Raw genomic sequence first — 13,798 nt, 5'->3', positions numbered from 1 at the left:
AAGCTTGTCAGAAATACCAACTTTGTTCCTAACTTTAAAATACTATTAGTCTTTTTCAAATTTATACTGAACAAAGCTATTTCTATTGAAAACATTTTATATTGACTTATATTAAAAGTTTTACAAAGATCAAGATAAGTTATGAGCATGAAAGAACAAGGCTTGTAAGTAAAATTAAATGATTAAAAAGTGTTTCTGTGAGTCCAGAGTTGACCAGTGTGGAACTCTAGAAGGCCAAACGCAGTCCTGTGTGAGTACTGTAGCAAATTAGACTTTAATGTATTGAAAATATAGATTAATGTAGTTCCTGAATTATGTCTTTCATGGGTTGCTGATTTTGAGTTTTCTAAACAAATAGTAACCCATCACAGTTGCACTTCCTCCGTATCTTCCTATCGCTTCCACGGCTGAGACAAAGCTACTACCTTCCTCACTGCCCTTCCATGAAATACCACTTACAGGTCTTAGTGGCCATTTACAATTACACGTGTGGGATGCTACTTTAAAAGCAGCCCTACTAAGAGCCGGCGAGGCTGTGTTTCCTTAACCTGCGGAACGCACTCTTGATGAAACCGCCAGAGGGCGCTGTGACACAGCATTCAGCCTGAATTGCTTCCCCTGTGGTTGTGACTTTGAAACGCCAGAATGGCAGAGAAATTTGAACATTGCTACTTGAGAAAGGGTGGTTTGATAATGTCGTTGCCGGAAGTCGTTCTACTCGTCTATCATTAAGTATTTATACAACAGCTGGTTGTGAGAAGATCCGCTTTCTAGCTGGCCAACTCAAACATCCTTAAGATCAGTGCTACTTGCTAAATAAATATCAGCCGTGCTACTTATATTTTTCTAATGACATTTCCAACTGTGGATGTTTTTCACTATCATTTTTTTAAAATTAAGTTTAGGTAGAAAATCTTGACTTACTCAAAGATAGCATTGTTAACTGTTTTTGTACTTTCATATATAAAAAGAAATCTCTTATGTATATTTAAGGATATATCAGATTTCTTTTTGTTAGAAAATATGGTTTTTTAAAGATTTTTCTTTTAATGTGTATGGATGCTTTCATTGCAGATGTGTCTTAGTAACACGTGGGTGTCTGGTGCCCTTGTATCTCCTGGGACTGTAGTTACAGACAGCTGGGAACTGACATGTGCTGCTGGGAATTGAACTCAGGTCCCCTGGGAGAGCAGCCAGTGCTCTTGACTACTGAGCCATCTCTCCAGCCCTTGTACTTTCTTTTTTGTTTTTAATTTTAAATGGTGTGTGTTTGTCTGTCTCTCATCTCTCCATGTGTGTGTCTGTCTGTCTGTCTCTCCGTGTGTGTGTGTGTGTGTGTGTGTCTGTGTGTGTGTGTTTTGTTGGGGATTGATCTCAGGGCTTTCTTTATACATGTCAGGCAAGCACCGTGCCTCTGAGTTGCCTCCTCACAAGGGCTAAGGGTTTTGTGACTCCTTCTTTTGGTCACACAAACCCGTGCCTTCCTAAGAAGCTAACAACTCTAGTCCCAGTCAGCAGAGGTAAGTGAACCCATTAGTTAAGATTCTTGATTTCCAGGGCCAAGAAGCCCATCCATCAACAGTGGAGTCCAGCAATGGGAGTCTGTTGGAGGTGGATCACAGGACTGTGGGAAAGTGGAGCTGGACCATGGGGAGACGTCAGTTGAGGACTTGGTTCCTGCCAGTAGGCTTGCTTTTCATCTTTTGTGGTTGTTGTTGTTGTAAACATTTATTCAATGTATGAAGAGGGTGTTCATTTCTCTCTTTCTACCATATGGGATCTGGATGTTGAACTTGGCCGGCTTGACGGCCATCTCTTCTACCTCCTGAAGTGTTTGGTAGTTCCCCGACTCCTGGTCTGTGTGTGTATGTGTGTGTGTTCATGCATACCCTGGTGTGGTGTGAGAGACAGAAGACAAACTTGGGGAGTTAGTTTCAAGGCCTGAACTCAGGTCATCAGGCTTACATGGCAAGCACTTTTACCCATCAACCAGTTGACATGCCCATTGTTGAGCTGCTTGCCGCCTCCTCCTCTTCCTCCTCTTCCTCCTCCCCCTCCCCCTTCCTCCTCCTTTTCACCATTGTTGTTTTTTGAGATGAGGTCTCATATCTCTAGCAGGCCCGGAACTTACCGTGTAGGCCAGGCTAGCCTCTGTTTCCCGAGTGCTGAGCTTGAAGGTATGTGCCACCATGCAAGGCAGTTAGGCATCTTCTAGTGTGGTCATTTGCTGTGTCTGTTTCTCCTACTAAACTGTAACCTTCACAACTGGGATTGATGACCTTACTAAGTTATGTGACTTGCAGGGTTCCTAGTGCTGGCACTGCCTGGTCTCTTTACCATCCCCACATAGTTTTGTAAAAGCAAACTGCCCTGGCATGAAGGATTTTAAGTAAGGAGTCCCTGTGGGACTCAGGATAGAAATGTAGCCACAGAACTCCTGAGACGGAAGGATTTTGAGACAGTTTATTTGTGTGTTTTCTTGAGCATAGAAACTGCAGTTTTTAAGCTGCTTATTAAAGTATTTTATATCTCTCCTCAACTTTACCTGCCTGCAGCTAATCACTTAGTAACATTAAAGCTGAAAAAATATTCAAATACAAGACAGCTTCCATATGTTCTAGGAGACATCTTTATCTTTAATCCCAAGTATATTTTTATTTGTGTGTGTGTGTGTTTGTGTGTGTGTGTGTGTGTATGTGTGGTGTGTGTGTGTATGTGTGTTTGTGTGTGTGTTTGTGTATGTGTGTTTGTGTGTGTGTTTGTGTGTGTGTTTGTGTTTGTGTATGTGTTTGTGTGTGTATGTGTGTTTGTGTGTGTGTGTTTGTGTATGTGTGTGTGTATGTGTGTGTGTGTGTATGTGTGTGTGTGTGTGTGTGTGTGTACATAGTTCCCATGGAAGTCAGAAGTGAGCACCAGATTTCCTGGAGCTACAGTGGCAGAAAGCAAGCCATGCAGGAGTTGAACTTGGGTTCTATGGAAGAGCAGCAGGTGCTCTTACTGAGCAATCTCTCCAACCCTAATTATAAAGACTTTTAAGAAAAGGGCTGGGCAGTGTTGACACAGGCCTTTAGTTCCAGCCTTTGGGAGGGAGAGGCAGGTGGATCTCTTGAGTTCAAGGCCAGCCTGGTCTACAGAGCAAGCCCCAGGAAACAGAGAAACAGTGTCTCAACAACAACCAACCAACCAAGAATAGCCAGCTTGCCAGCAATTATTGCTTATGTTCTTCATGAAAACCATTCCGACTTGGGCCACATGAAATCACAATGTAGGAATATTTGTTTTTGAGACAGGATCTCTCATAGTGTCGGTCTCCACCCCCAAGTGCTGGGATGAAGGTGGGGGACCTTGGTCTGGCCCGTCTTGCCCACCGAGCCGGGGAGGTGGAGCATGAATACACATTAGGATGCTTCAGTGTACTTTCTGATTTGCATTTTCTTGATGGTTTTTCACGTGTTTATTGCCCGCCCCCTTTAATAATTTGGTCAGTATCTCTGTTGTTCATCTGCCTACCAGTTGGTTGGATTATTCATTCTTTTACTGTTCTTTATATACTCTAGATATTAGCTCCTTATCAGATGAATACGATTCCTTTTTTCTTATTTTGTAGAATGTGGCTTTTTCTATTGATTGTTTCTTTTGCTGTGTGGAGGCATTTTAATTTAGTGCCGTTTATCAGTTCTTCATCTTATTTCCTCTGCTATTGGGGTCTCATTGAGAAGGCCGGGCCGGTGAAATTGCTCAGTGGGCTAAGGCACTTACAGCTTAAACCTGGCAAACCAACTGTGCTTCCCAGAACCCACATAGAGGTGGAAGGAGAGAATCTATTCCCCGGAGAGAGCTATTGTCTGTGCTGCTGTCTGCATGACCCTGTTTTCCCTCTAGTGATATAAACACTTCTAATACAAGTCTCTGTTCTTCACTCCATTACTAGGCGGTCTATTATAAAGTGTTTCCTTCTTTGGGATGAAAGCAGTGTTTCTATGGCTTGTAATTCTCACACTTGATCCCATCCCTAAAATCACAAAATAAATGGACTCCATTTCACAAACAACAGCTCTTTATATACTCAAAAGCATTTGTCAGATCTCTCTATGTTTCTTATTCATCCCCCCACCCCCACCCCCCCCCACCCCCCATTATCCATATGGCATGTTCTCCAAACCTCCCCTCTCTTGGTTGTCCCCCCCTTGAACTATACATTCATTCATCCTTTTAATAGCATCTCTCTGAGAATGTGTTATCCAGAACTGAGCACAATTTTCTTGCTCAGGATGCTTTCGTTGTGCTAATGGTGCCAGTAACACATTAAGGTTTTTTGTTTTTTGTTTTTCTTTTTTTTAAGTAGCCGTGCCGTCCAGCAGGTTCTCACTGAGTCATAATACCCTAAGAGAGAATCAGAATACCAAAAGAGGCTCTAAATTTGGATGATTTTTAATGCAAATATACTTTCTGCCCTTCTTGATTCCTCGCTGGGAAGAGAGGAGAACATTTATTTGCATTGCTAACCGCACTGATTTTTATTTTTGCCGTGTAATGTTAGCACACAGCTGTCGATACCCACCAAGGAAGAATTTTAGCAGGGGATGACGCATTTAGAAACCTCATTCTTGCTAAAGGGTGGATAGGGAAGGACAGATTGCAATAGGAACAAGATGGAATGCCAGGAACACCATTATGTGACATAGTGATGAGAATGACAGCTGACAATGGTCGGGATTAGGAAAACAGCAGAAAGGATAGGAGAAGAGGCTGGATTTCAGAGAGACAGACATAGTCATGTGAGCAGGACTTGACCACTAATCCGTACAGGAATGAACATGAGTGATGACGGATGAGACGGGGTGAGGCATACACTCACACACAGTTACACACACATACACACACTCATGTACACTCACTCACATACTCACAATCACATACACTCACACTCACACTCAGTTACACACTTACACACTCATATAACACTTGCTCATATACTCACATACTCACAATCACATACACCCACACTCACACACACTTACACATTCACATATATATATATACACACACTCATACACACTCACACTCAGTTACACTCGCATGCAATCACATACACTCACACAGTTACACACTCACACACACTTAGACACTCATGTACACTCACTCACACACATACAATCACATATACTCACACACTTACACACTCATATATACTCACACACATCCATACAATCACATACACTCACACAAGTTACACACTCACATATTCACAATCACATACACTCACACACACAGTTACACACTCATACATACTCACACAAGTTATACAATCACACACAATCACACACATACAATCACATACACTCACGCACAGTTATACACTCATACTCACAATCACATAACTCACAGTCACATACATACTCACATACCCCCATACCCACACACACACACACACACACACACACACACCAGAGCTCTTGACATCCAGATGAGCCGGCATTGGCAGTGAGGCCTGTGTTTTCCTGTTGGGTCTATGATCTTACAGAATCTGGGCAATGTCTCTGGGACCTGTATGAAATGAGACACCCAATGTTCACTTCACGATTCACCTCGCATAGTTAAGAATAGAATTATTGTGCCAACCACAAGATGACTAACATCCCTCTCTCAGGAAAAACGATCACTGGCTACAGCTTTACCCTTGCTTTGGTTTGCCCTCCTTGGAGAACCAAGGTTTCTTAGGATTCTCAGTCATGAAATACCCCTGCTCTCTGACTCTATTCAATCTAGAGCTATGCCTGCTTCCTTAAATGCTGTACACTGCACCAGCCTAATCCCAAATGCTGTAACAGATTCCCTCACATTCTTCTGAGATACCTCAAGGTTGCCCATGCTGACTGTTCTCTTTCATTGTGTTGCGTGATAACTCATCTTACTTAGCTCCACATGTGGGTGCAGAATATGGACATAAGGATTCTTTCCTGCTAGGATAAGGCTGTATAGAGTTATCATCTAGGAATAACAGAATAAAAGGGTAGCTCATCATCAATGTAGAGCTATTGCTTTTCTCAAATAAGGTTATTTTGTTTACATTGATATGGATTATTGCATATTGATACAGGTTTAAGGTTTTCATTGCTATAAATCTTTGCATGTTGATACAAGCCCCCAATTAAATGTCTCCTTTTATAAGATGCCTAAGTCATGATGTTTCTTCACAGCAACCGAGCAGTGACTGAGACATTAGTAACCACGTTAGTTACTTACTAAGTTAGTTACTAACTACCATAGTTAATTACTAACCATGTTAGTAACCACGCAGGGCAAATGTTCCATTCTGGGGGTCTTGGTGAAACCATTTTAGTTAGCGTTTAGCTATGCTGAGATGGCTAGTGGGCATCGCAGCCCATGGTGAATTTTTGGGTTAAATGGAGAAGCAGTGCAGGGGCCAGTCTTCGTCAGACTGGACTCTAGCTGACTCCTGCCTCAGTTCTGGTTCTGCAAAGGTGGCCTGAGTGGGTCCTTATCGGTCGGAGGATGATATCATTGCAGTGTGATCTTTCTGTGAGACTTTGCTATTCTTGGGATGGAAGGTGGGAGAAGGGGTAGGGGAACTTTCAATTACCTTGTCAGGGTGGGAGTCAGGGCAGTCCAAGGCTGATAGGGAGATGCCCAGTCACTAATGCCCGGACTAGAGCAGGAGGCAAATCATAGTTGTGGGTAATCTGATGCATCCCCATATCTCCGTATCTTCAGCTCGTTTGTTTCTTTTCTTTTTAAAATCTGGAGATAAGATGTAGCTGTCTTTTGCTACTTTGTGGCTTCTTTCTCCCACTCTTTTCTACCCTTCTCCACACTCCCAACCCCCTAACACTAGAAAAGAAAGGACAGGAGGAAATGGGACAATGATGTCGTTAGACTTCCTTGGGACAAGTTTGATCTTTGCCGCTGTTGGGATATCTAATTTCTTCTTTCTTATTTGTGCATGACTACATAACAAGCCACAACCAACAGCAAAAAAAATCAACAACCAACAACCCACCCTGCCTCTCAGGGCTCTAACATTTATGTACCCCTGAAAAGTCCCCAGGATTCCAAACATACACAATTGCAGAAACTATCTGCCTCTGATAAAATCATGCCCCTGCTAGAACACGAGGCAACTCATAGTCAGTTGTTGTGGGTAATCTGACACATCTCCATTTCCACATACCTAGGATTAAAAAAAATTTTTTTCTTATAATATTTCTGTTTTTTTAAAAAAAGAAACCAAAATTCCAAAATTGTTACTACAATAGGGTTTCTCTGTGTAGTGCTGGCTGTCCTAGAGCTAGCTCTATGAAGCAAGCTGTCCTTGAACTAATAGAAGAAGGCTGAAATCAGAGCCTCAAGAAAGAGCCCATATGTTTACAAGACAGGGAAGATGTCCTAGCAGGAGGTGCCTGAGGACTCAGAATAAAGGTGATGGCCAGAAGTTGAAGGACTGAGCTTCTAGACGGAGGATGGGCTGGATGGTTTGAGACCCAAGTGGAAGTCAGGCAAGATGAGGCTCCCCTGCAGCTGTCTGGCATGTCATCACTTTTGCGCACACCAGTTCTATCACATTGGCATATTTGGTTGCTTAGTGCAACCCCAGTGCTGAGGCACAACCACCTTCTTTTCTTCTTCTTCTTCTTCTTCTTCTTCTTCTTCTTCTTCTTCTTCTTCTTCTTCCGCTTCCGCTTCCGCCTCTTCTTCCTCTTCTTCTTCTTCCTCCTCCCCCTCCTCCTCCCTCTCCTCCTCCTCCCTCTCCTCCTCCTCTCTCTCCTCCTCCTCCCTCCTCCTCCTCTTCCTCCTCTCCGCCCTCCTCCAGGTAAAACAGAGATCAGACTGAGAGGTGAAGCTCAGTTTTAGTTTACTCTCTGAGTCTCAGAGGCCCAAAGGGAACCCCTGGGCCTCAGGGCAGGGAGATATTGTCTTTTAAAGAATATAGCCACTTGGGAAACATTTGGGCATCTGCCTGTGCTAAGGATTTACCCTAGCCTCTGAGCTCTCCTAATGCAATAACTTTATTAATGAAAACATCTGTGCTGACTTTGATATTGATACATCAATGTCGAGTAGCAAACTTGAGGTTTGATATGAACATCTCTAATTCTAAGGACCCAGTTTTTCAACCTTCATTCTTTTAGGAAAGGCCCACTTCCCCTGCATCCATGTCTAGAGGATCTCTACCTCCTAGCATAGTTGGTTAGGCTGAAGTAGCCACGGCATACAGCTGACCAGAGCAAAGTCCATTTTTTTCCCCATTAATTTGTTTACTTATTCACTTTACATCCTAATCACAGCCCCCTCCTCCTAGCCCCCCCATAGCTTCTTCCACTAACCCCCCCCTTATCCTCTGAGAATTGGGGAGACTCCCCTGGGTACCAACCGACCCATGGTCTAGTGCCCTAATGCTGAGCGTGTAACCTGGGCAATGAGAGCCCTTCTTCAGGTTTTTGAAAAGACAGCTGGGCCACTGGGCTTCTTTTCTCTCTGAGACAGACGGGGAGATAGGTCAGCAGATTTACTCATGGTACAAGTCCTCCCTCAGAAGAAAACGGGTACAATGGAAATGGATGAAAAGAGAAGATTTTGGGGCTAGGGAGAGGGCTCAGTGGGTGAAATGCTTGTCACACAAGGATGAGGACCTGAAGTCAAGTCCCCAGAACCAATGTAAAACTGGACTCAGCAATCTAGTCATCTCTAGCACTATCGCTCCTTCAGACAGATGGAAGGTGTGGACCAGAGAAACCCTGAAGTCCCCGGCCTGCTATGCAGCAGCAGAAAAAGTCAACAAAGGACCCTGGTCTCTAAGATGTGTAAGATGTGGAAGGTGAGAACCAACACCCAACGCTGTCCTCTGACCCGCACATACTGCACACTGCATGCACACGTGCGCATGTGCATGTACTCTCTCTCTCTCTCTCTCTCACACACACACACACACACATGCACTCATGCACGCTTGCACTCGAGTGCGAACACATACACGAGAGAGAGAGAGAGAGAGAGAGAGAGAGAGAGAGAGAGAGAGAGAGAGAGAGAAGGGTGGGGTGAGAGAAGATTCCAGATGGCTTTTTTTTTCTTTTTTTTGTCTGTAGGTCACCAAGTCTCCCCACAGGCACTCCCTTTTGCCTACGCTGGTTTGACTCGGGTTTCTGTTACATTTTTTCCAAGAGAGAAATCTCACTCTTGCAGTGGCTTCTTTTAAGTCTGGTTTTAATTTACACGGTCAAAAGCTAATTTTGTTTTTATTATTAAAAGTTAACTTAATTTTTGTAAGTGTCCCCAACATCTCATTCAAAATGGCATAGAACAAAGTGACCACAAATGACTTGCCTTTCGCCTAGTAAAAGCAGCAGATGTTCAAAATGACTCATGCTTTGTATGTAATACTGGGGACATCTATCCAAGGCAGGCCCCAAGCATCCTTTATTTTTTATTTATTTACTTATTTTTATATAGACAACTCTAGTCTAAAGCAGTGGCTGTGACCCCTTAATATAGTTCTTCATGTTGCAGTGACCCCCAACCATAAAATTATCTTTGTTGCTACTTCATAATTGCAGTTTTGTTATTGTTATGAATCATAATGTAAATATCTGATATGCAGGATATCTGATATGTGGGACCCCTGTGAACCGCTCATTTGACACCCGCCCCGCCCACAAGGGGGTCAGAACCAAAGGGCTGAGAACCACTTGTTTAAATCACGGTTTGATTCCTTATCTCCCTACCCCTCTGTTCATGTTCACAGCATTTGAACACTTTCTTCTGTAAACAAGAAAGGCATCTCTGGTAAGAGAAAGGATGTGTTTCGGCCTTTCCCTTTTTTTTCTCTCTGTTTGTCCTATATAAAGTTCCAAGTGCCTCTTCAAGTTCACACGTTGTCTAAGCACGACTGATCTCCACAGGTCTGCCTGTCCCTGTTGATTTTCCTCGCACCAAGCTCTTCCAGCTGAAAGGAAACCTGATCTTTGTGTTTACCCAGATACACTCTGTTTTCAAGGACAGCTGTCCGAGATGACTAATGGTCTGGGTTCTTAGAGGAGAACCCCTGGTCTGCTGCACTGTTTATGACAACAGCATAGTTTTTCTTAGCCTACTCCTTCTTAGAGAACCAACTTCCTGTTTCCTCTTGGGGAAGTCTCCTTCCTTAAACAGAAGTTTCCTAGGTCCTGCAATACTCTAAACTCTTACATCAGGAGCAGGAGCCATGCCTGGCCTCAAGGACCTCCACACGTGTGTCTCTGCAGGGACCACATGACTTAAACTAGTGCAACGGCAACAGGCAACTTTACTAATTTCTGCTGGCTGTGAACTTGAGGATTTGTTAGGGCTGGCATTTATGCAGCCATTTATGGCCACAAGGGGACAAATGACCTTCACAAGAACAGAGACACCAAGTCCTGAATATTTGACTAGAATATTATTATTATTATTATTTAAGGATGTATTTATTTCATTTATATGAGTACACTGTAGCTGTCTTCCTATGGGGCATCAGATCCCATTACAGATGGTTGTGAGCTACCATGTGGTTGCTGGGAATTGAACCCAGGACCTCTAGAAGAGCAAGCAGCCAGTGTTCTTACCTCTGAGCCATCACTCCAGCCCTAGAATATTATTATTATTATCATTATTATTTTGAAATACATTTAAATGTATCTTTGTGTTACAACCAAAAGATCCTTAGCTGATGTCAAAAAGACACATGGGCAATCACTTGCATAAGAGGAAAATTTGATACATTGTGCTTTCCTTTTTGAAAGAACAAGCTCTTAGAGGCAAATAAAAACTTGAAATCTTTTGGACTAGCCAACCAGGAGTGATGTGCGTGCCAAGGTGTTCATCTATAAAAGAGAGTAATGTGTAAGAAACACGGCCGGAGCCTTCCCCCTCCCCCCTAAAAATCCAATAAGTTGTCGAGATGGCAACAATCTGAGAGATTTAACCCAGTCGGCTACTACGATCTCTATGGCAACAATCCATTATAATGAGACAGCTGTCCTGATTAGTGACTCTGAGACACCAGGAAAATCCTCTGAAAAGCTGTAATAGGCCTCTCCAGAGGAGCAGAACCGATAGCATGTATATCCAAACTGTAACGGGATTCATTAGGGTGCTGACATGACCAAGAGGCTCAACGGTCCCACCATGGCCATCTGCTGTTGGGAGAGAGGGAAGCCCCACAGGTGCTTAAAAGCTGCAAGCCTTTGAATGAAGGGGACAACTAATGAAACACCTCTGTAACGAGTCCCAAAAGGCTCCAGATGAGTGGTTCTCAACCTGTGGGTCTCGACCCCCTTTGGGGGGGGTCACGCACTAGATGTCCTGCATATCAGATGCATTTACATTACAATTCACAGCAGTAGCAAGATTACGGTTATGAAGTAGGCATAAGAGTAGTTTTATAGTTGGGGGGGTCACTAGTTTGGGGGTCACTACAGCATGAGGGGCTGTACTAAAGGGGTACCACATTAGGAAGGTTGAGAACCGCTGCTCTAGACCCTTACTGGCGAAGTATGTGTTCAAAGGCCAAGGACGCTGGAGTCGCCTGTCCAAGTGGCCACGCAAAACCACAGCTGGGGAGATGGTTCAGTCAGTAAAGCTCTTGAGTTTGAACCCATATCAAAAAGGCCAGGTACGGTGCTGGGCTTTTGTAATTCCAGCACTGAGAAGGCAGAGACGAGCAGATCTCTGGTGCTCACTGACAAGACAGTTCTAGCATAGATTTTGGAAGCCTTAGGTAGTCATGAGAGACCCTGTCTCAAACAAATAAGCAAAGCTGACAGCTACTGAGGTGGAACACACACTCACACATAGACATACAAGCACACGTGTGTAGGAGGCATGAAAGCCATGTGGTCACAGATAAGCACTAGCGAAACCAGGAATGTTAAATGCGTAGGATTATTTCTTCAAAGGAGAGAATATATAGCTGTTTTCTGCCTAGAAGGCTGGGAGGGATGTGGTTAATAACCTGATGCCCTTTATTATCTGTGTGGGGCTGAGGCCACACCAGATCCTTCCCCACACCCTTATCATGAACTTGTTTTCTTGGTCAATCTATAAAACCCATCTTTATAGAAGATGTCACATGTAGTCAATCTATAGAACCCATCTTTATAGAAGATGCCACATGTGATTCACAGACTCCCAAAGTAGGCATGCCTTAAGTTTTATTGTTCACATCCGACTGAGTTAATGGTCACCAAGAAATTTTTTTCACTGAAGTGTGCTATGCTTAAATACCCTTGAAATAAACTACCCAAGGTCAGACTCTCAAAGTTTGAACTAACATGAGCTACTGAGTCGTGTTGAACTAGACTTCTTTCTTGCCTCTGCAGATCAACACTCTGGTGGCCTTTGTGTTTGCAGAGGACACCCTTGTAGGACACATATGTGCACCTGCACACACACACACACACACACACACACTTCATAGCTCCTCAAGCAGGGTACGCTGTGCAAGGGAGAGTGTCTCTCTCCACTTTTACCTCCACTGCGACTGTCTCCTCCTCACTCCCAGACTCCTAGATTGTCAGGGCAGGGGTTCCTTCCTCAGTTCAGAGCCATCTTCCAGGCTACTCTGAAAACACCTAGGGATACATCCGAAGCTGGGCTTTACCACTTTTTTGGCATCTCAAAAGCCAATCAAATTAACCATTGCATGAATCATCTGAAAATTCTATGCAGGCTCATAGAATTTTAGGTCTGCAATGTCACTAATTAGCTACACAGGGAAATGCACTTGTGGTATGATCAAAGTAAAGATTTGAGGATATTTTTGGGGGGGTTAAATTAGGTATATGAAAACAGTGGTTTTTCTTTTCTCTCTCTCTCTTTTTCTTATAAAGGCAAACATTTAATTGGGGCTGGTTTACAGTTTCAGAGGTTCAGTCCATTATCATCATGGCAGGAAGCATGGGGACATGCAGGCAGACATGGAGCTAGAAAACAAGCTGAGAGTTCTACATCTTGATCTGAAGGCAGCCAGGAGGAGAGTCTCTTCCACACCAGCCAGACTTGAGCATATATATATATATATATATGTATATATATATATATATATATATATATATACATATATATATATGTTAGGTTATACATATATAACCTAAAATCCCTACCGCTGCAGTGCCACACTGCCTCTAACAAGGGTACACCTCCGCCAATAAAGCCACACATCTTAATAGTGCCACTTCCTGTGGGCCAAGCCTACCCAAATCACCACACGTATCCTTCCCTCACACCCATCTCTTTTTTTTTTTTTTGGTTTTTATGAGACAGGGTTTCTCTGTGTAGCCCTGGCTGTCCTGGAGCTCACTTTGTAGACCAGGCTGGCCTCGAACTCAGAAATCCGCCTGCCTCTGCCTCCCGAGTGCTGGGATTAAAGGCGTGCGCCACCACGCCCGGCACACCCATCTCTTTGTGGTGAAAAACTCAATTCTTCGCTTTTGAGCCAGATCCTGCAGTGCAAACTTGGGAGATTGCTGAGGGAGAATAAAAAGTTCTAGACTTCTCTAGGTGACTCAATGAGCACAAGTATTGAGATAAAGACTGAAAGGAGAGTTAGGCGTGTGGCTCAACGGTAGAGTGCTTGATTGGTATGTCTGAGGCACTGGGTTCAGTTCTTAACACTACACATACACCTTTTCGGCTTACGTCTTGAATATACACAATACATTGTGCTTACCTACTGACACCCTATGGTGTAATAGAGCTCTAGAGTTTCCTTCTTTCCTTCAACGACAACTCCACAGCCATTAGTCTTTCCTATCCTCCCCTCTCC

This window comes from Mus caroli, unplaced genomic scaffold (genome assembly GCF_978045245.1).
Source record: "Mus caroli unplaced genomic scaffold, Mus_caroli_1 scaffold_9, whole genome shotgun sequence".
NCBI lineage: Eukaryota > Metazoa > Chordata > Mammalia > Rodentia > Muridae > Mus > Mus caroli.
Note: the sequence above shows the minus strand (reverse complement) of the source record.